This window comes from Myotis lucifugus, unplaced genomic scaffold (genome assembly GCF_000147115.1).
Source record: "Myotis lucifugus unplaced genomic scaffold, Myoluc2.0 scaffold_26, whole genome shotgun sequence".
Taxonomy (NCBI): Eukaryota; Metazoa; Chordata; class Mammalia; order Chiroptera; family Vespertilionidae; genus Myotis; species Myotis lucifugus.
The window spans coordinates 10,074,144-10,099,348 of NW_005871074.1; the positions used below are offsets into that span (position 1 = coordinate 10,074,144).

The 25,205-nt window shown below is 40.5% G+C and overlaps 1 protein-coding gene and 1 pseudogene across 2 annotated transcripts in view; both read right to left on the minus strand.

The window, feature by feature from the left end:
• The window catches only part of ZMAT4 (zinc finger matrin-type 4), a 321,014-nt gene that overhangs the window by 57,958 nt on the left and 237,851 nt on the right, over positions 1-25,205 (minus strand). The gene's annotated exons all lie outside the window — the stretch shown is intronic.
• LOC102428350 lies at positions 11,912-25,082 on the minus strand (annotated as a pseudogene).

Consider the following 25,205-nt stretch of genomic DNA (forward strand, 5'->3'; position numbering starts at 1 on the left):
AAAGCAGCTGATACAGTAAATTTCAATATATTTTCCCTACTTTGTTTTTAAATTGGGTGATTGAGGTTATTGAATAGGGAATTAGCTAAGTTCATAACTTAGATAAAAGGGAAAATGCAGAAGAGTACATTAGAAGTCATGTAATTGTATCTTTTAAAAATTTTGGTTAATCCTCATCTAAAATATTAATGGATATTTCCCATTAATTTTTAGAGAGTGGAAAGGAGGGGGAGAGACAGAGAGAGAAACATCAATGTGTCCCCTGGGGATTGAGCCTGCAACCAAGGTATATATGCCCTTGACCAGAATCAAACCTGGGACCCTTTAGTCTGCAGGCCAGCGTTCTACCCACTGAGCAAAACTGGCTAGGGCAATCTTTTTTTTTGATACTTCTTTATTGTTGAAAGTATTACGTATGTCCACCTTTCCCCCCATTGACACTCTCCAGCATGCCCCTGTCCCCCGTCCCAATATTTTTTATTTTTATTTTTAAGAAGCATATTCAAGGACCATCAGAAATATGTGTGTGTGTTTTTCTTGTTTTTTTTTTTTTCCTTAGTAACCTCTGTTGACAATACCATTTGTTCTCTAGGGTCCTTACAATTACTGAGCACCTCTGTTGCTACCACCTAGTCTAAACTCTCATAATTTTCCATCTGAGTGATTGCAATTTGTCTCTACACCTGTCTCCCTGCTTCTGCTCTTATTCCCCTGCTTTAGACAATTCTCAACACAGCAGTCAGTGATTCTGTTAACACTGCAGTCCAACAGCTTCCCATTACACTCTGATTGAAAGCCAAAGTCATCACAGTGGCCTTGAACTGTCACACTGGCTGGTCCTTTCCCATTGCCTCTTTGCCTCAACTCTCTCTACTTCCCGCCCCCGCCCCAGCCTCCACCCTCCACCCCCCTTGCACACTCCTGCCTGAGGGCCTGTCCAGCTATTCCCTCTGCTCATCTGCTCATCCTCAGTTCTGTACATGGCTTGCCTTCGGCTCACTCACATCTTCATTCAAATGTCACCTTCTCTGTGAGGCCTTTCTTGACTGCTCTACTTACCCCACTCTCTATCTCTTTTTCTCTCATCTTTCCTCATCGTATTAACAGATAACATAGTATAGATTTTACTTTTAAAAACAATTTTCTAAAATGCTGAATTAGAATCTAACATTCAAAAAGGCATATGTTTGGGGTTTTTTCTTTCTGTTAAGCTCAGAGGAGTGACTGGCACATAGAATTACTCAGTAAATATTTAAGAGGATAAGTGAATGAACAAATGCAATGAACAATTAAAAGATAATACAGGTAAGCTGAACGCTAAAGGAATATTTAATCTTTAGAGAAATATCCATATGGCTTTTCTTTTTGGTTACCCGAATGGAACAGCTCATTGAACTATTCTTTGAATTTCATGATTATTTAAAACTAATATTTGTTGATGGGGCAGAGAAAGTTTCAGGAGTACATATAGTGCCTCTCTTCCCCCACCAAGATTCTAATGTGCCATTCCAAAAGGAAGTATGTGAAGAGACAAAGAGTATGTGTATTTTTAAAACTCCCTGAGTTTTATGGTATAAGATTAAACCATAGGTTGGGGAAAAAGAATGCACACAATTCAGTTTTTTTTTTTTAATTTTGCCAATTTTTATATGCTTATGTTGAACATGAAAGTAATGCACAATGTATATTTGTAAAATATATAGTGAATTTATTTTGAAATTCTGTGTGAACATATATAGGAAAATAAATAAAAGATTAGGCCAGCAATCCAGTGAGAGAAAATCCCAACAGCTACAAAAGACACTGATGTTCCAACTGATGGTTTCTAGGCATAACTATCACCAGGCATGTGAATTGTTACAGGATTTTTCCTGCTCAACCAATACAAATGACTGATCTCAGTCAACAGTTTCAATTTGGTGCTGGAAAATAGTAAATTCAATAATATAAGTAGACAATCCAATCAAAAGTTTTAAATTTGGGATTTTCTGAACTCTTACAAATGTCTGACATTGACCTCTATTCTGAAATATTTCTAAAATACATTCTTATGGTCCCAGATTCACCCATTGCAATTTCTTTCATCTTCTCCCACTTTTATTCCCAGTGCACTTTAATTTTCTAACATTCTGGCCTCATGTATTACTTGATTATAGCCCTGGAGAAGAGGGAATGTCTAATTCATTTTTATATTTCCAATATAAAGCTGGCACATAGTAGGTATTCAGTTTAGGTTAATCGCAGGTCTCTGTCCAATACACACACACAAATATGTATACACACAACATGTACAATACACATATATACACATACACACCTACATGTATAGATGTAAATGTTTTCTACACTGTCTTTCTGGAAGTGAAATTGAAAAAAAATCATCAAATAAGGGCTTCCTTAGTATAAGGGGTCTTCTCTATTAAGAGAGCTAAGATTGTATTCCCTTTGGTAAAAATATTGTCTTAGGGAAATGTCAGCTTGCTTTGAACCTAATAATTGGTATATACAAAGAGCTGTGTAAGTATGTGGCTGTGTGGTCCGCTAAGTGTGGCTTCCTCTCAGAGGTCTATGCCAGGAGGCAGGGGGGAGAGTGGGTTGAAGATGTCTGAACGGAATATGTATAAGGAAGGTAATTGTTTGAACACGTGCTGTATAAGGGGAAGGTGTGGAGGGAGATGGGGTCCCTATCACTTGGTCCAGTGGTTCTCAACCTTCTGGCCCTTTAAATACAGTTCCTCATGTTGTGACCCAACCATAAAATTATTTTCGTTGCTACTTCATAACTGTAATGTTGCTACTGTTATGAATCGTAATGTAAATATCTGATATGCAGGATGGTCTTAGGCGACCCCTGTGAAAGGGTCATTCGAACTCCAAAGGGGTCGCGACCCACAGGTTGGGAACCGCTGACTTAGTCTAACAACTGAGCCTTTAGTTCCCAGCATCAGTCCCTTCTTGTAGCTTTCCTCACAATGCTCAGTGCCCAATCTATCCTCTGGGTTCCTTAGTCAGTGATTGCCTCTATTAGGCATGCAGAGTTCTTTGCTTGGTCCTGAACTATTCAAACTAGTACAATTTGAGTGTTCCTATGTTTGCATCTCCCCATTTAAACTAAAAGCTTCTTTAAAACAACAATGGCATCTTAAGGCAGTCATCCTTTTATCTACCCCAACCCCTGCAAAGATTCCTGCTCATAGAGCTGCTCATTAACAGCTGTCTAATTAAACATGCCTGTATATGTATGGGGGATGCAGGTTAGGCTCTTATCATAGGCCAATCAGACCTATTATCAGCCCTTTGAAGTTGGTCAAACCACGCATATTGGTAAAACAGCAGTCAGATTTTTCCCCTCTGGATTCTTCTTAATTTTCTTCTTACCTACCCTCACTTTCTGGATTCCTTGACAGATAATCGATTCAAGACCCTCTGGTCATGCCCTAGCCGGTTTGGCTCAGTGGACGGAGCGTTAGCCTGCGGACTCAAGGGTCCCAGGTTTAATTCCGGTCAAAGGCATGTACCTTGGTTGCTGGCACATCCCCAGTAGGGAGTGTGCAGGAGGCAGCTGATCGGTGTTTCTCTCTCATCTATGTTTCTAACTCTCTATCCCTCTCCCTTCTTCTCTGTAAAAAATCAATAAAATATATATATTTTTAAAAAAGACCCTCTGGTCTGCCACCCCTCCAAAAATGTTTCATAGCTTTGGACCTTGGCTTCCCTCAAGTTTCAAGCCCTTTCAGTTCACCCAGCTACCTTTCAGGAGGCACTCCATGTTCCTGCCAAGCCAACAGAGTCTCAATTCAGAGGGGACGCTGGTCACAGAATTTGCTCTGTCATTGGCCAGATCTAGGCCCGTGTCCCTTTATTCTATCCTGACATAGACACCCAGTTCCAAGGTAAGGCAGTACCTCTAAACTTTATTATTAAACTTTATTATTAAACTCAATTTTAACAGAGTCCAATTGGTGAACTCTATGTAGTTTGTTTAAAGAATGAAAACAAATAAATGTACCTTCCAATAATGCCAATCCTTGAAAACAAATGAAACTACAAAGAATCCGCCAATAAATCCCCACTGATGATTGAATCCAGTGTTTGGAAAGCTTCAATATGCCCAAGAAACTGAGATATTATCCACAGAAGCACACAAGAATACACGTAAAGAATACCAAAAATATTTGTCACATGCTCAATGAATGCCTGGGCATATACTTACATTTTATCTTAGAACAAACAGGCAAACCTTTATAAGCACCTCAGACCTTATGTAGACACGATTACAAAGCAAAAATGGGTTGTGTAAGGCCCAAAATTCATCCCACAAGAGGATATCCAAAGAAAATCGCACAAAAATAGCCTAATCAAGTGGATGATCCACCAAATCACATACATTATTTTTGTTACATCTGTCTAGAAAGCTTGATTGCCAGTTGAAGCACTTAAGGCAAAATGAGTCGCCTGCCTCATTTGGTTGAAAGCAGGAACAATTAATTTCTTTCATAAATAGCATGAATATAATTTAATTCTGTTATATTTTCTGCTTGAGAAAAATGCCTGGATTTCACACAGAAATAAGAATTTGATGTTTGTATATTTGCCATGAAACTGTAAATAAGAAAAAGATGATGCCTCAAAAATGCCTCATGCATTTTTGAATATTTGGGTCCTTGATTCAAATTTTCAGACTCTATAAGCAGCAAAAAGGAGTGATGAGAAGAGTGCAATCAAGAAAGCAGGGTGTGTGTGAAATCCACACTAAACTTTCTCCTTTATTCAAACTGAACAACCAGATTTGCCCTTTTGCATTATTTGGCTGGTCTTAACTCATGTGTGTTATGGCTGTTACAGAGATTTCTCTTTATTACTTCATAAAAAATATACAATTATCATTTTCAAAATGATCCAAGGTGGCATCTGCCCTTCCTTTGAGTTCTGAGAACAGTGGTCTATGCTTAATTGAAAAGTTCCTTCTGCAAATGCAGAAGTTGTGCAATCTTTTGCTACAGAGAGTCACTTAAAAGTAGCTTTAATGGACCGTGTAATAGCTTATTTGGCTGTGCTCTTTTATTTTAGCATAATAGCATAAATATTCCATTCAAATGTTGAAAAATTATTCAAAGCAAAAATACAGGCCCAGCATGTCAGCTACAGCATTATTTGGGTTGTGGTCCATTTAAAACTACATCGATGTGTCAACATTAATTGTGTGTGCCCAGACATTTACATATTATCTGTAGGATTTATCTGATCTCTGAAATTCACACTTCAACTTATTGTCTGGGGCATGTAATCAAATTTAGAAAAACATTATTCTGTCCTACACCAGATCAATGTAGGATTTCCTTCCAGATAAAACATTTGTTTGAGCTTCATTATTCGGGGCAGTAGTAAAGAATATCAATAAAGATGAAAAGTTTCAAATGTTTAAATGGTTCTCAAAAGAGGTTAAAAATAAAATTTGACTATCATATATTTTAGTATCGCAGATAAGCAGTTTATGTGACACACTAAATTAGACAAAGTAGAGTCTGGAACTCTCCCTGCCACAGAGAGCTGACTTTTCAACAAGACTTTTTTATGGTCAGACCCCACCATCATGGTTGAAAGGCAGAGGTTGTCCAGTTAAGGGGAAGTACCTGGACTTTCTGTTCAAATAAACGTGAGGCTCCACTCACAGCACCATTACTTACTGTCATCAGGCACTGAGGCCCAGTTTCCTCCTTTGCAGGAATAAAGATAACACCATTCACTTATTGTGAAGAAATGAAGTTGGCAATATACACAAAGTACTCAGCACAGTTCATGACGTACTCTGGATTCTCAGTAAATTCTTATTCATATCCTCTCTCTTCCTCTCATGAGTATGTGCATATTAAATTATAGCCACTACTGCTCTGGGCAATATCATAGACTCAAAGACTCCTCTGTGTGTCAACCCAAATAGAAGCATGAAATGCAGGTTCCATGCCAAATTAGTTACTAGTGACACCCACAGAAAATGTATAATTCCGTATCTCTGGCAACTCTGGCTCCCTTATTGCCCACCCCCCCCCCACACACACACACACACACACACACACACACAATATCCATTCCTTATACATTGGCATTCCTCCAGTTTCTGTGCTTGGCCCACTTTTCTCTTCATTTTTATCTTATAGATGATCTTATCCATGCAAGAACTTTAGCTCCCACCTCCAGACTGATGGTCTGAAGTCCACATGCCCAGTCCTGGCTTTACCCTAAGCTCCAGACTCTCACATCCAATGGCTGACTGGCATGTTCATCTGAGTGATCTGCAAGTACCTCAAACTTGACATGTCCAAATGTGTCTTCACTGCCTTAACCTACTCAATCCTCTGATCTCCCCATAAACATGTTTCTCTTATTTCCCATGTTCTCGTTAATATATTTCTACCCAAAAGTTTTCTATGCTATAAATTCTTCAGCTGCCAATTTAAATTGGTTAAATTAACTTTGCCCTCTTCCCAATGTTCCTACATTTACTTCTCCATTGAGCTATGGAATTACTAGTACATTCCCTCCCACCTCGTTCCCACCCCACACCTTTAACCTGCTCCCTACTTTCATATCTACACATGTGTTAAATGCAAATCGTATGTGTTATCTTGGATTTCCTGAGCTGGCCAGTTTCCTGGACTGGATGCCACCACCAGGAGCCAGTAAGCCACCTGGCCTTGCTGAGAATGCTAGGCCATTTCTATGCACTGAGTTGCTGCTCCTTCAGCCATTTCTGGACTTTCTGATGAAACACCCCTCTGTAGGGCATGAGATCTGACATCCCAAGCAGCCTCCAAAGGGAAGACACAACCTGGAAGCATGGGAGAAGTAGCTTTCCATGGGGCCAATATTGGCCCAAAGAAAATCAGAGATGGGATTAATCTGGACAAAGAAATGTTTTCTTCTTCCTACTCCAATGGGCTCATTTAAGGTTGGTCTCCTCGATACAGACAGTCCAGAAGCATTCACATACTGAGTGACACCCCTGTTGAGTCGCCTTCTGTGTCTCTTCACAGCTCATCATGAAGCAGCAGCCCATATAATAGTGCATCACTTTTCATCACTTCATATCCTTCTTTGCAGCCCCTCCATGTTTCCTCACTTCTGCTACCCTTTGTTTGCACCTAGCAATCAAAGCATCGGCATTAAATCCTTGCCTCAAGTTCTACTTTTTTACAAAATTCAGAACTAACCAAACTTCTAAAAATGATTTTATGCAACTAAAAATAAAAATCTCTTTACAATAAGTAAGAATCCTTGGCTCATTTTCCTTTTCCTGCATCAAATATTAAAGGAAAATAAAATAGATATTTATAGTGTAAAAGCCTGTTGGAAGAAGGCTACAATAATTTTACAAAAATTTGCTTTAGGTATTGTAAGAGCCAGAATGAATGAGGAAACATAGTAGATCTCACAAGTGAATAATAATTGGATGTAACTTTACCAAGAAAAAAATTTCTTAGCTATTACTAGACCCTGAGCTTTGGAAGGAATTTGTCATGATGTCATGATAAACTTTACACAAGGGTCATAAAATAATGTAAGGATCATATCCTGTATAATATGTACTAGAGGCCTGGTGCATGAAATTCATGCATGGGTAGGGTCCTTAGGCCTGGCCAGTGGGGCAATCAATTGGGGGGGCCCCCACTGGCACCTGCCTTAGCCAGCCTGGTGTTGCCTGCTGGCTGGCTCCGCCACCTGCCGCTGCCAGTCACCTCCCTCTGGGGTGACTGGTGGGGTGATTGGGGGCCCCCCGCTGGCACCCGCCTTGGCTGGCCTCGGGCCTGCGGGCTGGGGGCAGCTCCTGCATTGAGCGTCTGCCCCCTGATGATCAGTGTGCATCACAGCGACAGGTCGTTCCGCTGTTCAGTTGATTTGCATATTAGGCTTTTCTTATATAGGATATATTTTATAAGCAATTTTTAAAAATACACAGAGTTTTCCCATATTAGAATTTTGGAAAGACAATTGCAAGATTTTGAGACAATGGTTGGAAAGCCTTGATGTACACAGGAGGTTTCTTAAAAACACACATTTCAGAGTCCCATTCCATACTCATGAACCAGAATTCTCAGAACTAGGGTCTAGGCAGGTGTATTTTTGACAGGATGAACCTAATGCACAGCAAAGTTTGAATATTGGAAATTTCCAAGAGTTCATACTAAATGTTATCTAGAAAACTGTAACAATTTAGGTAATAGAGGCAGCTTCTAGGTAAGAATACATTCATTTTACTAAATGTTATCATAGAATGCTGGGTCACTGCACCAATAAACACCATCATTTGGATTTCAAGAATTATATATACAACTAAAGTAAAATGGAAAAATATGGATCGGTTGAATATTGTTTGAGCAAATATCTGTGAAACACCCTTTATTGTTACAAAGCCTTGGTTAAGTATTAGCATAGGATGTGGAATGTGGGATACTTAAAGTGGAAGCAGAGTTCCTAAGCACCATCAATAAGCTTACAGAAAAAAGCCACGCAACAAAAGATTATATCACTAAGGGCAAGATGCTGTACTATGAACTAACTCTATACCCACAGATACAAACTGCCCCTGAATATGTAATTCACTGAGGAAGCCCAAGACGAGCCAAAGATTTGTCTTTTCTAAAAGGAAGTTGCCATCCCACAGGTAGTTTTGCTGTAGACAATTGTTGTGAGATTGGATAACAGACCGTGTATCATAGAGACAAACAATTGAAACCTACATAATCTTATTAACCAATAAATTTAATTTAAAAATGAAACAAATGAGGCACATGACTCAAATAAGACGACTAAAGTATTCTCTCAAATGCTGCCTGTTCTCAGCCTTTAGAGTATATGATTGAGACAGTTCAAAATTGAATCCCCATTGCCTTCCACACAATAACCTACCAGCACTAGGATTCCACTGTGTGTGTGTGTGTGTGTGTGTGTGTGTGTGTGTGTGAGAGAGAGAGACTCTGTGTGTGTGTGTGACTCTGTGTGTGTGTGTTGTGTTTTTCAAATCTGTGTGTGTGTGTGTTGTGTTTTTCAAATCCTCACCCTAAGGATATGTACCCAAGGATATGTTTATTAATTTTAGAGAGAGAAAAGGAGATAAAGAGAGTGAGAAACATTGATGTGAGAGAGGAACATCCATTGGCTGCCTCTCGAATGCTCCGGTTATGTGCCCTGACTGGGAATTGAACCTGCAACCTTTGGTTGGACTACACTCCACCTGGCCAGATCTCTCTCTGTGTGTTTTGACAAGCCTAACAACCATTAGAATAGCACCAGCTTAATATGACTTTTCATATTCAATAATTAGAGATATTTTAAAATATCAGTCCAATTAAAAGAAAAAGAAATAAATAATTTGACCCAGGGTATCCAGGACAAAGGCAAAGGAGGCACTATTTTCTTTCATAACAGAGAGTCCCACAAGAGCCTCTGGCATTTATCTTCTAGATCACAGCTCTAAGAGGCTAAATGCTCACAAACAATTCTGTCAGAGGGTCTGGGGAAAAAGCAGGTATAAATAATACTTCCTGACACCAAATATATTTCATAGTGTCTAACTGAAACTCCAGATTTTAAAAATGAAACCATGGTTTAAATATCTTTTAAGAGGACGCATCTTATGTTGACAGAAAGTCAGATACTACTTAGGAAAAGGTTTTTAATTGTCCTTTAATACTTTTAAATCCAAGTTTGTTTGGTGTAAAAATTGAAATTGTGTGATCCTCTTTATTGAGCACATTACAGTTTTCTTGCAACTAGAAAAAGAAAAAAAAAATTACATGTTTTAGAGGTCAGATCACACTAAAGATGGAAAGAAGAAGAGAAGCTGGGTCTGGCTCACTCTGCCCAACCAGGTGTTAGTCTGAACAACACAGCTTCTTTCCTCATGACCCCACTTGATATCACTATTTGAGTAGGATCTTAGTTTGGCTATCTCCAGAAGTGACTGATTCAAGGAATGAGTCACTTATTCAAGGAATGAGTCAGGCTTATTCTGGAGGCAGTTTCAGGAAACACTAAGGAGGGGGTGGGAAATTAGACAGGTAAGGAAAGCCATTAAGGAAGGGTTTGTTTTCTAGTAAGTGAGCTTGTATAAGGCTGAATCCCACTGGGGACTCTGCCAGTGAGTGTAAAAATTACAGAGAAATCCCATCTGAGGGGCGAGGGAGAAAGGCTTTTATACACCCATCACTGAGGGTAGGTTGCTAGGGGATGGAGCAGAGTATTAATTCTCTGATGCTTCCAGCCTTCCATGGGGACAGCAAAGTGGGCTCTGGTGGCCAGAGAAAACCCTCAGGCAAAGAGATGCTGGTGGCAACAGTTTTAAGTCAATTTGGAGTGTGGTGGGATCAATGGAGACCATGCCACCACAAATAGCCCAGTCCTTTAATTATGGGTCAAAAATGTCATTCTCAGAATTGAAATCCAGCCTCTTACCAGTGGCCCAAGACACGTCCATGCATTTTTCAGAGCAAATCACTTACTCAAAAGGAAAATGCACAGTAGAAACATCTGGCTCCATAAATGTTTAGCCATCAGCCAAACAAAATCCCAGGGTTTGGGGGTTGTTGGACACGAAATAGAAATCTGGGTTTTTCTCACTAGCTGAATAGAGTTCTGAGAGATCCTGAGACATGGAAGTGTCTCAGCTCATTTAGGAATGTAGCAGGCTACAAACTGCTAGAGGGCAGGAATACTGACCTATTTTATGATGATTTCACTTCTGCCTCTCTTGATCCTGAAGGGTCACAACAGAGGCAAACTTTAAAGTGGAAAATAAAAGTCTATGTGTTTAGAGCAACAAAAGAGTTGATGTTGGAGCAAAGGATGATGTGGAAAACATGTCAAAAAGCTCCCTTCTTCTCCATCCTTCTCCAGACCAAGGCAGGGCTGATGGCCTCAGGGCACAGAACCAAGATAAAGTGAGGTCTTTCCTGCCCAGGGGTAGGCAATCTGCTACCTGATGAACATCACTTTTCTTCCTATTAAAGAACACTTTTATAGCTCAGGAGCCTTCCTGTGCCATCTAAATCCCATTTAATAGCAAAGCAAGGATTGTGTTCAAAGGAAACACAATTTCAGATTTTGAGATGCTCCCAATATGAAATCTATCGTACATTATAACATAAATTATCCAACCAACCAATTCCTTACTCCCAATCACTTGCTTACAGATTTTATTAAGTTCTTGATTTAGCCACTTGGTTTTCTATTGCTTCTATTTGAGTCATCCCATTACAAATGGCCCTGATAGGTTATAATTCTGCAACTATAGTGCCTAATACCATCTATATGCAAACAGGCACCAAAATGTTGAGACAGATCTGTTTATATTTTAGTGGAATTCTCAGACAAGCCTTTTTGTTGCTCAAGCTCCTTTTAAGCCTCTGCTGCGCATTTTTCAGCAGAGGCATTTGATTATATATCCCCTGCTGTTTATTCATTTCCAGTGCAGCGTAGACCATTTGGAATACCAGCAAAGTCTTGGAGGAATTATTTATAGTCTAATACGTATTAGCCATGTGAGCTGTTCCACAAAATTGAGACCTGAGCCATTTACAAGAGAAGTGATATCCACCATTTCTGGTTTTAGTAATTCCAGCCTAATAAGAATGGGTGATGCACTGCAAAGGACAGTGAGCTGGGTGGGAGGCAAGACACTGTGATTCTAGTCTCAGCTCTACCAGACAGGGATTGCGGGACCTTGGGAAGGTTACTCAAGGCCAGGCCCAGAGCTTGTACTTGTGAGAAAGGTCTGCCCACACCAGAACCTCGGATCTGGAAAAAAACAAACAAAAAACAAAACACCAGGCAGATGCCGAATATTTAGGCAAGGCCTGAATTCGCTCCACTAAAGGGTCAATGCAGACACACACAAAAAAAACTCAAGATGGTCCTAATTGGTACATAATTCTGGAGGAAAATGTCTGGAAGCATGATGCAATTCCAAGAGCTGGTGCTGTGAAGTGAGTCCAGGTCTGAGCAGCTGATAATCTGCAAAGATCCATGGGTTCAGAGTTAAAGCAGGTAATAAGCACAGCGGAAACCAGTGTGATTCATCCTGGTAGTATCAGGCAGGGCTGGGAATTTTTCCCAGCCTTGGAGTCAAAGGAATCAGCAATAATAATAATATGAAGTGACATCATTAAGCTAATGGCATCGATTCCTTGGGCCCTTTTGTACCACATCTCTAAGTGGTCCACAGGCCTCAGCTTCAAGGTCACTGAGAAATGGGGTAGAGAATCAGGAAAATATTGCATGTCTCCTCTTTGGATTTTTCCCCTCTATAAAACAACTGACTTATGCCAGATCTCTAAGAGATATTCATGGTCTAAAATTTAATTATCATAAGGATTTTTGATGCCATCTATGAATTGTTCAACATAGGTTAAATCATATTGTGAAAAAGCTTACCGATGGCTCAGTTATATAAGCTCTACACACCAGCTATTAGGTCACAGAATTTATTTAAAGGGCATTATAAATATTGAATCTTTCATTAGTATCCGCAAAAGTAGAAACTCCACTCCCATTTACCAGAATAACAGTTCTCATAAGCTTACTAGTAGTTGTAAGAGTCAGTTCAAAGTATTTAGCATGTTTAAATTGCACATTAGCAAGATATAAAAACATAACAGAAAGCTCAGTTGATAAATGACCTGATAATTCTTTCCAGGAACCAATTACTATGACTAATAATTTGAAATCTATAATAATAAAAGGGTAACATGCTAATTAGACAGGACATTATTCTGGATGTCTTTCCAGACATCCTTCCAAACAAAGCTGGGGCCGGAGGGAAGACCGAGTCCGGGGTACCTGCCCACGGCCAGAGCAAAGTGTGGGTCCTGGGTGCCAAAGAAAAGCCGGTGCCGGCAGCTGGGGGAAGGAAGGCCTACTCTTGTAGTATATAAAATATAAAGAAAACAAAATAGTTCGTTTCAGACATTCAGAGTTTATACTTGTATCTGCCCAATTTATACTTGTATCTGCCCAAAGAAAACAGTGAATCCCCTTTGTTGTTTTCTTTTTTTTTTTACTTTCAACAATAAAGATAAATTTAATAAAATAAGATAGAATTGATGATTTAAAAAAATTAAACAGAGAGGAGGATGAGTATGTATGTATGGTACATAATTGCTGTCTTCTCAAACACTAAGCAAAAAACCATTCTGAGGCTGAGGTTGTATTCTCAGAAGAACCAGGTATGACTAATGTTGGGTTATAGAGAGGAAGAAACACTGCCCAAGCATCAGTTCTACTCTAAACAATAGTACTAACTGAATCACCTTGCACTTCTCTGAGTTTTGTACTAAAGAGGGTGTTTAAGGCTAGTTCAACAGGTATGTCGTTCTAAGAAATTATACAGCATTAACACTTAATTTAACAAACATATATTGCCTCCCTCTTATGTGTCAAACACCTAAATGAATAAAACAGCATCTGAGGCTTCAGGGAGCCTTCTGTATAGCTGGGGAACTAACAAGGACACTGCTCACCCCTGAGAAGAATGAAGACTGGAGAGGATGCTATGACAATAGAGGAACGGTCACTTGACATAACAGAGGAAGCCAGCAAAGATTAGCTTCAGGTCATCAGAGAGCATGCCTTCAGAGCAGGCACAGTGGGGCAGCATGTGGCAAGAGGACTGTATGCCATAACAGCCAGAGTCCAGACTCAGAGGTTGCTCTGGGCTAATGCCATTACTACTCTAAGCATTCTTCTTGAAAAACAAGACTGATATTATTTTCTTTGCAAGGTGGGTGTGAGGATTAACATGAGATAATGTATAAGAAAATACTGGCAAATGCCTAGCATAATCATGTTAGCTATTTTCACTTTCACTAATATGCAAGTTATTCATAATTGGAGCCACAAAGCCAAGAAGACTAACTTGGCCTCATTTAGCCAGGCTGGAAGAAGTGGTCATCACTAGCCTGCAGATCCCCAGATCTATCTCTCCTATGACTCACTGAACACTAGGGGTACAAGGGCCACATCAAACATTCCAGCAACAACCAGTAAACAACACTTATCTTGGTTGCTGGAGATCCATCACACAGGTGTGAGACTTGTAGCATTATAAAAACCACAGGGACCCCTGACATTGCATTAACCTTAAGACAAAGTAAAGGATGTCTTCTCCAAATTTCAGCCCTGAAGTAATAAACTATAGAAATAAAGTCTCTACTTGATCCATCCAAGCAACTACAGTGCTGACTCCAGTGGGGGAGGCTTTCTGTGATTGGTGGGTGGCCCTTTGTCACCTGTATTCTATAGACACTTGAGAAACACCAGTTTGCCAGGCTCTCATCACTGACCCAAAAGCAGATTCCTTTTGGGAAGGGTTGGGCCTGCTAACCCTTGCTCACACTAACTTCTCTTGCTTGTGCTCCCAGAATCCTGTGCTTTCTTGTTGGTGCTTTGCAAGGATCTGCATATGTGTCTGCTATAGACAGTTGTGTTCCCCCAAAACTCATATTTGAAACTCTAATTCTCAGTGTGACTGTATTTGGAGATGGATCTTTTGGAGTTAACTGAGGTTAAATGAGGTCATAAAAGTGGGGTACTAATCCAATAGAATGTGTAGTCTTATTATCTTATTAGAGGAAGAGAGAGAAATCTCCATCTTTCTCTCCATGAGCTCACACTGAGGAAAGGCCGTGTGGGGAAACAGCAAAAAGGTAGCCATCTGCAGACCAGAGAGAGGGCCCAACCATGCTGGCTCCTGATCTTGGATTTCCAGTCTCCAAACTGCAAAAAAATTAATTTTTGTTGTTTAAGCTACCCAGTCTGTAATATTTTGTTATAGCAGACAAAGCTGACTAAGACAGCTGTCCCCTTCCTTACCGAATTATGAACTCCTTAAGGGTAGAGATGTTGACTTACTTGCTTTTATTGCCTACCCTCTAGTTGGATACTAGATACCTTTAATACTTAAGTTGTATCCAACACACCTTTAATACTTAAAAAATATTTGTTGAATAAGGAAATATTTGATTAAATGGTTAGCTGTAAATATATTTCAAAGTACTCATAGATTCTTCTCAGATCTTAATATACATTCTCTTTCTGCCTTCCTGAGAATAAAGAGGGTGAGCCACATAAAAAGGATTCTCTCCTTAGAGGGAAACTTTCATGTCTCACCCAATTGCTGAAGAAGAAAAGCAGTAAGAGTGGTCAGTGAGTCAATCAACAAATAGTGACTGTACTTCCCAAGGACCAGGCACTGACTCAGCTACTGAGGATATAACCGTGAAGATAATAAACAGAGTACTTTCCCCAAGAAACTTCTATTCTGGTGGACAGAAACATATAGTAAACATGCAGTAAAGAAAATAAGATAATTTCAAACACTGCCAAGTGCTCTGAAGAAGTTGAAATAAGGTAATATGGTAGAGCATGATGGAGTGGGGGCTGCCTTACTCAGAGTATTGAGAAACATCTCTCTGAAAAGGCTACATTAGAGTTGCAACCTGAATAATGAGAGAGGACAGCTATGTGAAGGTCTGGGCAACAGAATTCCAAGCAGGAAAAAGCAAATTCAAAGTCTCTGATGATGGAACACACTTGATTTTGTCCCATGAAAAGAAAATCGGCAACTGAAGCACAGTGGATGAGGGGAAGAGTAGGGAGAGAGAGGGCGGGAAAGGCAGGAGCCAGATCATGTGGGCCTTGAAGGCTCTGATGACAAGTATACATTTTATTTGTTTACAATGGGAAGTCATTAGAGGTGTTTTAAAGGGGTATTTAATAATCCAATTTACTCTTTAGAAGAATGACTGACTGCAGAAGATGAAGAATGTTGAGGAGGCTGTGGCATGGTCTGGGAGAGAATGAAGTGGGTTAACCAAGAATGGTCTTGGTAGATGTGGTTAAAAATGGTCGAATTATGGCTGTATATTTGAGAGAAGAGAAACTGGATTCATGAATGGATTAAATGTGGGATTGGCAGGGAAGAAAGGAATTAATGGGAATCGATGACTCTGATCAAGGTTTTTGGCATGAGTAACTGCATGGATGTGATAGTATTTACAGTGACAAGGTGGGAAAGCAGGGCTGGCAATGGCCACTGTGGGGGACGAGATGATTGATCATTTGAGACATTTAAGCTTGAAATACTTATTAGACACTAAGTGCAGATGTAAAATAGGCAGCTCGATGTATCAATCTAGAATTTAGGGAAGAGGTCAGAGCTAGATAAATAAATCCGTCAGCCATCAGCATCAAGACAGTATTTGAAGTCATGGATCTGAGTAAGAGCACCAAGGGAGAATATATAGGTGGGGAAACAGTGGATGATAAGGACTAGCCACTGGAGCACTTCAATTTCTAGAATCAGATATGCAAGAAGCCAGTCAAAGAAGCCAGCCCTTAAAGGGCTGCTAGTGAGGAGGAAAGCCAGGTAAAGTGTGGTATCTCAGAAGCCAATAGGAAATAGCAATGTTCCCAGTGAGTAAAATGAAGATCTGACAAAAATAGGAATTTGTAGTTGATTTCTATGAATAACAGTATTAGAAGAGATTTTAGAGCTCAAATGAGGAAACTGAGGGGGGAAAATTCCCAAAGGATATACAACTCATCTGTGTAAAGGGCCAAGACTAGTTTCCAAGACCAAACTAGTCTGCTGTCAGTCCTGCGTTCTTGACCAGTCCCACCTCATCACCCTCTCTACCACTGCACCCAGAGCAACAATCATGCAAGGCGTTTAGGGGAATGGGCAGAGCTGGTTGTTTAAGGATTGATTTCTGGTTGACCTTTGTACAGCACATTGTCTTAGAGCAGCGGTTCTCAACCTGTGGGTCGCGACCCCTTTGGGAGTCGAACAACCCTTTCACAGGGGTCACCTAAGACCATCGGAAAACAGATATATAATCACATATTGTTTTTGTGATTAATCACTATGCTTTAATTATGTTCAATTTGTAACAATGAAATTGGGGGTCACCACAACATGAGGAACTGTATTAAAGGGTCGCGGCATTAGGAAGGTTGAGAACCACTGTCTTAGAGCAACTAGATCTTTATCCTGCTGGTGTGAGGGTTAAGCCTATATGACTGAAGAAAAACGTCCATGTATCTTTAGAGTTAAGAGAGCAAAGCTGCAGATAGCTAATAGGAGACGGATGAAGATGGACAGGAACCAATTAGGATTCAACTGTAGAAGTAAAAGAAATGCAGGGACAATGTGGGGTAGGCTGGACAGAGCCATTTACAACTGCAGACCTTCACAGAAAAGCCACAATAGACTGGGTTTTAAATTTGGGGAAAAGGTGGAGAGAGTGAGGAGCTATGAGATTATCTATTTGATGAACTAAATTTCCACCCAAAGTTTAGAACATATGACCAAGTGAAGCTTTTCCTGGTAACCCCACTCTGAATTAGTTGTTCTCTTTGCAGTTTTCACAAATAATTATATTTAAAATCTCATTGTTCTTATCTGACTTTGCATCTAACTTCCCCAGTGAACTGTGCTTGGTCTAGCAGATATTCAGGAAGATATTGAACCAACCAATAATCAAAAAACTAATGAGTCAGGAGATTTGAAGTTTGGGTTGTCCTTGAAAACCTGAGATATATATTCCCCCTAAGAATACTGCTGTGAAATATTCTGTCAGAGAGGCTGAGATTTTCAAGGGCATTAAGCACACTGAGAATGTATCACCACATTATATAACTAGAACATTTTGAAACCAGCTATATCTGTAGCATAGTCAAACATTAGAATCTAATATTTTTAAAATAATCTAATATTTAGATAAACAAAGAAAAATAAGAATATATACATATACATATATACATATACATACATACACAGAAGTGTATGTATACATATATATGTGAGTATGTGTACATATTTACATGTATGTTTATAATGTATTCATTGTGTTACTATCTTCATGGACCAGGAAGACAACATACACTCCTAAAGTTAATATTCAATAACATTTATTAATAATATTATATTTTAATGTATCATTTGAATTATAAGTTTTCTACCATTTAAAACATCTCAACTATGTATAAGCAGGGAATATAACTAAAACATCTTATACCTATGAGATTTAAATGCTTTCAAAGCTGATTTTTCATATTTGAATGATTTCAACTTGCTCAATTGACTTTCAATCCAATGAAAGAAGCATCTTTTCTCTTATATAGCAATAATCACTCTCTGTGTTAAACAATAGGTCTGTTAATACTAGTAAGGCTTTGCCATTGACAATAGCCCTATTTCTTAGGACTCCTTTGAGAGGATGGTGAAGGAGGCAAAAGTAAACCCTTAAGTACAGAGACAGGAGGCCTAGGAATTTACTATTTGAAGGTCTCAGTTTTGTATCTGCAGTAGGAAGGGAAGCCACCCACAAAGAGAGAATGTGGTGGGGGTTAGGAGGAGACTTCAAACAAGTGTCAGCTTCAAATTGTTTGTTCTTAGAGAATAAAAAAGAAATGTTATATAAGGGTGCATAGGAGGACAAGGGTCTGAGTGAAAAGCTAAGGAAGGATTTTGTTAATTTATCATAGTCCAAAGTTCTGGTGATTTTCCCCATTGGAGTCTCAGCATTATGATCACGGCAAAGGACTGAAGACGGAAGCTGTATGGCTCCAGGTTATAGCCTGTCTGAGAGGGGTTAACACAGGGGGAAAGGAACCTGAGGGTACTAATGAGAGATATACTGAAGATAGGGAGACATGTTGATGTCTCAGTTGAAGAATGAATAAATGAAGACAGAAAAGTGCTGATACAATGGTAATATATGGATCAGAGGGCTACAGGTCATAACACTGAATAGTAACACTTTTAGAAGACTTATTATGCACCAACTATTGTACTAAGTGTTCCATATACATTATTTGATTTCACAAAAACTTTATGAAGTATGTAGTATGACTATCTCCATTATAAGCTCAGAGAAGTAAATTTTCCAATGTCATATGGTAGTAAGTGGTGAAGCTAGGAGGACTGATCCCTTTATCATATTACAATAACATATGAAGAACTGTTGTAGTGGAATTAAGACATTGTTTTAAGATTAGAATGCTGTGGGCTAAGCATAGAATTTTGAATTGAAACGATGAACTATTAGAGGGGTGATAAGGTCTAGAAGTTAGTAGCTGGATGGTATAAGACTTAAAGGAACATGATTATTAATTTGGAGCAGAGAGGTGAGAATTTGGAAATGGCATTAATAAACTTAGGAGGATGTGGATATTGCTTCTGGGTGCTTTGAAATTTAGAGAGAATTAAAATAAAGAGCAGCCACAAGGGAAAATGCCAACACAATACTATCCTATATATACTATACTCTGTTATGATACGCTATATACTATTCTATACTATAAAGAATCACTACTACTTTGAATCTAAATATATGGTTATAAAGATACATCATACAATGGATGTTAAGACTGTATTTATATGGAAGATCGTGTATAGATATTATAATATTTACTTGAGAGAGTCTTACTTTCAGTTTCCTTTTTAATCTTAGTTCTCTCTACTATGTCTCAGAAGTCTTATTTTCAACACCCACTTAATGATTTTCTGCTCCATATGCAAAGGTTCAAATCACTCATGTTGGTTCCTCCACTTGGAATGTCCAATCCTCAACTGCATTTATGCAAATTCTCTCTTACCTGGACCAAGTTCTACTTTCTACACAAAGGTTTTCTTCTTTCTTCAAACAGAAGTATGTGTTACTTGTTCTGAAATATCCCCAGCATATTTATTTGTATTCAAATGCTTATCCTACCTCTCATATTTACATCCATAATTGGAAAAATAACAGCTAACGATCATTGAGAACATATTCCCCACCAGGCTTAGAACAGATCCATTTAAGTGGATTATCTTCTCTAAACCTCTGTAGAAGATAATTGGTATGAGTTTTGTTTTATAGATGAATAAACTGAGGTTCATAGAAATTAAATTACTTGGCTAAGCTCCACAACCAAACAAAAGGAGACCCAGTATTCAAACACATGTGTTGTGGTACCTACTATCAATCCTGTGCTTAACCCTTGCACAAAACTACATTTATAGATTTAAATTCCATAAATCTTATGAGTTTCCTAAAGAGTAAATGCTAGAGGTTAAAATCTGAATCTAATTCATCTCTGTATTTCCTTGAGTGTGTAAGGCAGTGCTTTCCCCATAGCAGGCTGTACAGAGATAGTGAATGAAAGGATAAGTGAATCTGGCTTATAAGATTTAACAAGGGAAAACATTGTTCCTAAGCATATAAATAATTGTGGGAGAAGATAAATTATTGGAAGAAAATAGGCTTAGAAAATGAGGAATAATAGGCAGTGGTAGGGTGGAAGGAAAATGGGGATATAAGTGGTAAACATACCATAAATATTAGAAAGACCTGAGCCATACATACCAGTGCTACAACAGCCTCCCTAACCTCTCACTCTGTTAATGCATACATTTTGTGTGAATGTGTCTGTAGATAAGGTCAGGAAGTCTTTTCCATATCATTAAGAGTTTAATTTTTCTTTTTAAAATGTATTTCATTTGTTTCATTTCCTTAATACCTTAACAATACACAACCTTTCAATGGCATATTTTCCCCAAAAATAAAAAATAAGAAAGGTAATCTATACATAATTTGTGTTAAGTCAACACCTTTCTTTTTTTTCTTAATAAATCCATTTTTATTCCAAATTATCCCTATATCCCATTGTCTCCTTATTACAAAGCTCCATGGAAATAACTTTTTTAAAGCTTTTTAATTTATTTTTTTCTTTATTGATTAATGTATTACAACACCTTTATTTTCCATAATTAGGTGTTTAGCCAAACCTGATGGTAGTTCTAGGTTGCCTGATAGCAAAGGGAGGCAATGAAACATAATTTAACAGCAACATCGTTCTTTTAGAAGATGCCTTTTATACATAGGTATGTGCAAGTATTCATAGGTAAACACATGCCATTAAATGCACATATGATTCACTGTATGTAACTCTGGGTATTTGGAGCTTATTTTAAAAACTTTTTGCATAGATATCATAGAACAGCATTGTAAAGCAAAAATGTAATGAGACCTACATGCTACAATATAATTTAAATTTTCTAGAAGCCACAGTAAAAAGTAAATAAATAAATAAAGCAAAACGTGAAATCCTAATATGTATAAAGAGCTAGGTGCCGTCACGACCGAACAGGCAACCAGTCACCATGAAGTGCATGGAGCACCTCTTGGAACCCCCCTCACCCGGCCCCCTGAGCCACTCACCATGAGGTGAGGCAGGACTGGGGACTGTTGAGCAGCAGTGGCAGGCTACTTCGCGGGGTGGCCGTGAGCTTAGCAGAGCACTCACTCAGGTGGCAGCAAGTTTCACAAAGCAGTAGTGGGGTGGGGGGAGCCTCATGAAACAGTGGTGGGCGGGGGAGTTTTGCAGAGTGTCCAGCGGCAAGCTTCGTGGGGCAGCAGCAAGCTTCGCGGAGCAGTTGAGGGGTGGGGGGAGCCTTGCGGAGCAGTTGCGGGGTTCGCAAAGCAGTTGAGGAGTGGGGGGAGCCTCCAGAAGCAGTCGAGGGAACGAGAGCATCACAAAGCATTCTGGGGTGGGGAGCTTCACATAGCATCACAGGGTGGCAGAGGCCATGCGACGGAGGCCAGGCTAGGCCTAGGGACCGTAACCACACATGATTTCGTGCACGCTGGGCCTCTAGTAATTTTAATAATGTTTTTATTTATATCACATACCTAAAATACTATAATTTCAACATATGATCAATATAAAAATATTAATAAGAGATGTACATTAGTTTTTCATGTCAAGTATTCAAAATTTATTGTGTAATTTACACTCAAAGGTCCTCTTCATTCAGACTAGTAACATTTCAAGTGTCCAATAGCCACATGTGGCCAATGGCTATCACATTAGATAATATATACTGGAATGTTAGACCTGTAATAGCTCATTGGATTGTGTACTTCATAAAAATGCTTTTACAAATTAGACCCTGAGGCTCAGAAAAGTAGAGTGACTTGTTTAATTTCACTCAGTTCTAATGCAAGATATTTTCAGTTCCCTTTCCTGGCCTGTTCCCTTAATGTTTCATATCTGATGGAATTATCCTATACTAAAGGTCTGGTGTACAAAATTCATGCATGGGAGGGGGGTGTCCCTCAGCCTGGCCTGCACCCTCTTGCAATCCGGGACCTTTTAGGGGATGTCCGACTGCCAGTTTAGACCTGATCTCACAGATTGGGCCTAAACCAGCAGTTGGACAGCCCTCTCGCAGTCCAGGACCGCTGGCTCCTAACCACTCACCTGCCTGCCTGATCGCCCCTAACCGCTCTGCCTGCCTACCTAATTGCTTCTAACCACTCGACTGGCTGCCTGATTTCGCCCCTAACCGCTCGACTGGCTGCCTGATTTTGCCCCTAAAACTCAAGCTTCTTCTTTTTTTATTTTTAATATTTATATTTCTTCTTTATTTTTTATTTTAAAAGTCAAACTTCTTGAGAACATGAGGCGTTTAACATTCCATATTTCTTACAAAAAGCTAAATACAGAGAGGTAAACACAGCAAATACTTAATACTTATGGGCTTCTATACACTTTCCAACCAGAAATATTTTAATAGGCAGTCTCCAAAAACTTGAACTGGGAAACCTAAAAGTGGAGTGCTCAGATTTCAGGCATCAGGGGCTACTGGCAGGATTTCTATCCCAATTAAACTCTAATTCTGAGCTCTCAACAGTATGGACAAACTGCCCTTTCCTGTCTCCAAAGTTTCTTATTTGTCACTATCCCATTCCCCCCACCCCCCCGCTGTTTTTTTGAGTTCAATGTTTTATATCCACATACCATACAAAACCCACCTGCCAGCTTAGCTGGGCAGGCAGGAGGGTGGTCCATGGCAGCATAGAAAACCGGGGTCCTTGTCCCAAAATAGGAGAAAATGGGTTTACAGTCAAGGAAACAAAATCAGAACCCAACATGATCAAGGAGAAGCCTTGAAACTGCATTGAGCGGAGGTCCTGTGGGCAGTGGTGCATCTCAGCTGGCCCAGCAGTACCTGCAGCAGCCTCGGTTCCTGGGAAGCCTGGGGTCAGGTAGGGCCCAGCTCTTGAGGTTATTTTTAATAATTTTGCTTTTGGGGGCGGAGGGCTTCTGGGCAGCAGCTCCATGTGAGGGTAACCAGTGTGGGTTTCACTTCAGGGTTTAGAGGAGAAGTTGGGTTTGTGGGGCAGGACCCGCCCAGCCCCTAATGTCACAGCTGAGGTTCTTGGAAGTGGCCCAGCTAAGTTCCTTCCTGCCTTCTTCCTGCTCTGACCCCAGGTCTATGGCTTAAAAATCAGGGCACCATGCTGGTGCTGAGCACCCCAGGGGCCTTTGTAAACATGGCAGGTACAGGCAGTGGGAGCTTGGGGGAACTATAGGAACTGGTGGGGGCAGCCAGAACCAGGGGAGGCAGTGCCCATGGGGAAAGGGAGCATGGGGTGGAGGAGGTATGCTCCTCTAACAGAGACTTGGAGGGGTAGAGACTAAGAGAGACAGAGAGGACAGAAATGGGGATAGAAAGAGTGACAGAAAGAGAAAGACTCAGAGAAAGCAAAAGAGAGATTGAGACAGAGAAAAATTCACAAAGAAGAGAGACAGACAGAAAGATGGAGTCCTGCTCTGTATGAGTCAGTGGGCTGGGCTGGGGTTTGGGGGGGAGGTTCCAGGGCCCAGGGCTCACACAGGGATGTGCCAGTGTGATGGTAAGTGCATTGTTATGTTGCATGAGGGAGGTGTGCTGGTAATGTAGCACCAGCTCCTTCAGAGATGTGTACAGGTTGTAGGGCTCCGCAAAACCCAAGCCAGTGGCCCTGCAGTAGAAGACACAGTGCTTGGTATCGCCGCCCACCACCACAGAGCAGGCATAGCAGCCCTTCTGGCTGCTCTCACGGATGAGGAAGATACTATCCCGCTTGCTTTCAGCATTTCCTCAGCCTGCATGCGGTTGATCTTGCCCACATACCAGGTCCGTTCCTCATGGTGGGGAGGTCATCCTCATCCTCCATCAGTGCATACTGGTCTTCAGTCTCATTTTTGATTCCCAACCACTCATTGATTTTCTTCTGCCAGGCGCCTTTCTGGGGGAGCCATACCAGCTACTGGTCTCGGATCTTGTGCCGCTGCATGAGGTCTGGCTTCAGGCTGTTCATACGCTTCAGGCTGTTCAGATTTCCCAGTTGTCCAAGGCCTGTATCCACAGCTCCTGTTCCAGCTTCATGTGGCTCCCATGGATCTCGGCGATGCCAGACTTGAGCCGTTCTGAGTTCAGCAGGCTCCTCTGCATCTCTTTTATTTCCCTCATACTCCTTGCTTCGCTTTTCTTGAGTCTGGCCTTGCTCTTCGAAGATCTTGATGGTTTCATTGAAGGCTTCGATTGAGGTGCGCTTCATCTGCAGTTCCTGGGAGGTGTGTGTGTATTCCTTGTAGAGCTGGTCATACTTGCTGCTCTTGTCCTCTGCTTCAAACCAAGGTACAAAACCAAACCTCTAATTCTGATCTTCCTCGCCTCAAGGGAACAGCAAACCTCAATAGACATAATTTCCCGCCAGAAGTCACATCCAAATACTGCGAGACTGAGGACTATAGGGCTGATTATGTACATGCGCAATAACAGGCTCAAATTCTAGCTGTAGGCACCCAGGCATCCTCCACAATCCCACAATCCTCTGCTTGCAAACTTCGGTCTTTCTAGCTCCTCCCTAAATGGTGTTTCCTTCAGTAGCGTTGCAAGTCCAGGGCCTCTAGTTGGAGAGGATTTTTCTGTTCTTTGACATTGATAGCTATTTACTATTTGGAATCAGTGAAGTTTCGGGAGTATTGCTGCTGCCATGAACATGTTAATCCCAAGTGCACTCATGAAACAACCGCCCATTCAGTCCACAGCTGGCACCATCCTGGTTCATAATGAGAAAGGTACTTTGCTGAGCTGTTTTCCAATCAGATCTTCCTCTTCCTTCTCCAGCACACTCCACACCTACTCCGGGCCAACCACCCCAACCCCGCAGACCCTTAAGATCTTCCCCTCTATTTCTTCGACTTTCCCCCATCAAGCTCACACCTTATGGCGTTGCCTAGGAGCACCCATAACCGCTCCCTGGGGGGCAGGGCCAGCCTGGGAGAGGGGCCGTGGTGTTCTGGTCTCTGGTTGTTCTGGTCATTATAGTAGCTGG